This window comes from Cyprinodon variegatus, unplaced genomic scaffold, assembly GCF_000732505.1.
Source record: "Cyprinodon variegatus isolate N-32 unplaced genomic scaffold, C_variegatus-1.0 Scaffold303, whole genome shotgun sequence".
Classification (NCBI taxonomy): Eukaryota; Metazoa; Chordata; class Actinopteri; order Cyprinodontiformes; family Cyprinodontidae; genus Cyprinodon; species Cyprinodon variegatus.
In genome coordinates, this window is record NW_015150756.1 from 927,083 (window position 1) to 930,309 (window position 3,227).

General features: G+C 33.3%; 1 long non-coding RNA gene across 1 annotated transcript; it reads left to right on the top strand.

Annotated features, from left to right (window-relative positions):
- Positions 1-23: 23 nt before the first annotated feature.
- Positions 24-3,075, top strand: LOC107090623. The gene is made up of 4 exons (XR_001481489.1): positions 24-160; positions 357-392; positions 2,197-2,496; positions 2,806-3,075. It is a non-coding gene; the product is annotated as an uncharacterized LOC107090623 (long non-coding RNA).
- The last annotated feature ends 152 nt before the right edge of the window (positions 3,076-3,227 follow it).

The following is a 3,227-nucleotide window of genomic DNA, read 5'->3' on the forward strand; positions in this document are numbered from 1 at the left end:
TTTAGAAAACCTCTGATCTCTTGGTGGAAATAAGGCTCTCTCTATATGCTTTAGTTTGAGCATGGGTTTTTTCTAAAAATGTAAATATTTCTCCAAATAATTTTGTCAGTTTTCGATAGGAAGATGGGCCACACCTTGCTCTTTGTTCCAACTCTACACTGTAAGTATAATACTTTCCCTCTTTGATATAGTTTAAAAATACACACTAGAACAGTAAAGTATATAGAGCACACACCAGCTTTTTCACTGCTGTTTTGTTTTGGTTCAGATTGGGATTTAAGCACTACATTTAATATCTTACTGAATTTCTGTTTTCCATTATCAGCTAATACAATCACTGTACATTTCTGTTTAAGTTTTCAGTTTACTGCTCTGCTGTGGAAACATTCAAGGTAACTAAACAGACTTTAGTTCTTCTGTTAATTGGTTATCAGATTGTTTTCTCTGTTAAATTTTTTTCTTATCATTTATCCTTCTTTATTAAAATCAAACAACCATATTCCAACACTATTAACACTTGTAACTGACCATTAAAATATTTTATATCCTTAAGCTTTTAATTTTTTCTCATCTGTCAGAAATAGAGAAAAACTAGTAAATATTTTTTAAAAAGGCTTTTATTATGGAAATTAGAATAATTGCCTCCCAAAGCAAATCATTCATACAACTAATTTGTGCTGCAACTAAATGTAAACTAAGTGTAAATTTAAAATTGATTTAAATTGTGTTTCTGTACCCCTATCTACTGAAATGTGACTATTATTTTTAGCACAGGCTTAGTGAGACTGGAATGGTGCTGTCTGTGAACATCAATATTCAAGCCTTGCCACAGATTCTAAGTTTGTTTTATATTTTGAATTTCTACAAGACTAACATTGATGCTTCGATCTCAACTGTTGTATTGAAGATTGTTGCATTGATATATCTTTTAGGTTTTTCATTCTTCTGCAAGGTCAACTTCACCCTAATGTCAAGTATTTTGAAACCTCTAACAAGTTTTCCACCAGGACAGCCTTTTATTTAGCTTTATGTATCATCATTGACTGTATGATCTGGTTAAACTGTAAAGTGCCTTGGGATGACATGTGTTGTGAATTTGGCACTATATAAATAAACTGAATTTAATTTAATTCAGTCAACTCTGTCACACATTTTAAGCACTGTTGAAAAAATCACTCCCCCACTTTTTTGATGATGATTCATTGAGGGGATACATATGATTTTATATATAGGTCAAAACGTTTGAAAAGATATTGTCCCCTAACCAGGGCACCTGCTTCCTCATGTTTTTTGTGTCTCCAATGTGGCTTGTGGCAGTCCTTTTCTTTAGATGTTATTCAGAATAACCACAATTGGCAAGGGCATCTTGTGTACATCTAGGATTTCTTTGTCATGTATGTTTTTAAATAGACACTTAAACAATCATTTTAATAACCTACATTGTTATAACCATGAGTCATTAGGCCAATTGCGAATTAGCATTCATATTTATTTATGGATATTCTAAGAAAATAGTTTTAGTTCATATAATTGTGTGTAGTTTTTGGCTCATTGATGGCAATTAGCCATAGTCACAGTTTCTAATGCCATATTCATAGACTTTTGAAAAGACTTTCTGCCGGTTCTTCAGGTGTGAAAAGCATATTCTATTTATGAATATTCCTCAGAAAATTATTTCAAGTGATATATTTGTGTGTAGTTTTTGGCCAATTGATGGCAATTAGCCATAGTCACAGTTTTTAATGCCATATTCATAGGCTTTTGAAAAGGCTTTCTGCCGGTTCTTCAGGTGAGAAAAGGATATTTTATTTCCTCAAGGGCTTGACTATATAAATTATGTGAAGATGAATGAATGACAAAAAAAACAATGTCAACAAGTTAAAAAAGCTAAAAAGAGGCCATATATTATGTTGCAAGCAAAACAGGAAGTCTGCAAAACCCCAAACCCACAAAGCACCAGAGAGCTACTTACATGACTACAGTTTTAAAGTAAATGTTAGCACTGGTTTAGAAAATGAAACGAGCTTGCAAGAAATTCTTGCCTCTCTTTATAAAAAAAAAGTTAAACAACATTTAGAATGTTCCTCCCACTTCTCAATTATGTACTACTGTAGATTGATATTTAAACATGTGAAATTTTAAAGTTTGAGCACCTAAAATAATATAAAAAATATATGATAATCTCTCTCCAAACAGCATGGCGACCGATCCTGACTGTGTCTCCATCATGGCTCAGCCCTGAAGTCTTAGTCACTCTAAGCTGTAAGGTTAAATATCCAGCTCCTGGTTGGGTGTTCTACTGGTATAAAGCTGTTCCTGATCTACAGAACAATAACTATAGATATAAGCCACTGCCTGACAGCATCAATGGGACTGTAGAGGACTCCTTCATCATTCATGGACAGAGACACACAGCAGGATATGCATGTAGAGCTGGAAGAGCAAACCCAGAGAGTTTAACTGATTACAGTGAACCAAAGTTTGTCTGGTCTGCAGGTCAGTGAGTTTCCCTTTGTCAACTAAACAAATGTTTGGGTGAAGCAATACTACTTGATAACACATATACATTTTCATACTTCATGAAATTGTATTAATACAATTGTTTTTCTTCCAAGTTAACTATGTTTTTTTTGTATTATCAGATTTTAATTTCTGATCACAGATTTTATCTGTAATGTTTGTTAATTCAAAACATTTTATAGATTGCTAGCACTGCTATGATTGGAAAGAAACAGTAAATACAGATGATGCAAATGAATTCCTATTTTACTTATTTTGTTCATTTTTTTAATTTGCTAATGTCAGGTCTTCTTCCAAAAGCATCTCTCACAGTGAAACCTGACAGAAAGAAACTTTTCATCTTAGAATATGTCCAAATGAGCTGTCAGGGAAACTCAGCTGACTGGAGAGTGAGGAAGTTTGAAATAACCGGATTTTCAGCCTATTTATCAGTTTGCTCCAATTGGGGAACAATGACTGGATCTTCATGCAGAGTTAACAGTCGCTGGCCCAGTGAAGCCGTGTACTGGTGTGAGTCTGGATCAGGAGAATTCAGCAATGCAGTCAACGTCACCTTACATAGTATGTAAATAAGCTGTTTCCCCATTAATTTCAGTTATTGTTTAATTGACTTTATTTTTCAGCTAAACTAAAAAATATATATACTCTGGAGTTTTGTTCTATTTTCCTTTGTGTAATATATTAATACTAAACAAAGACATCTAAGA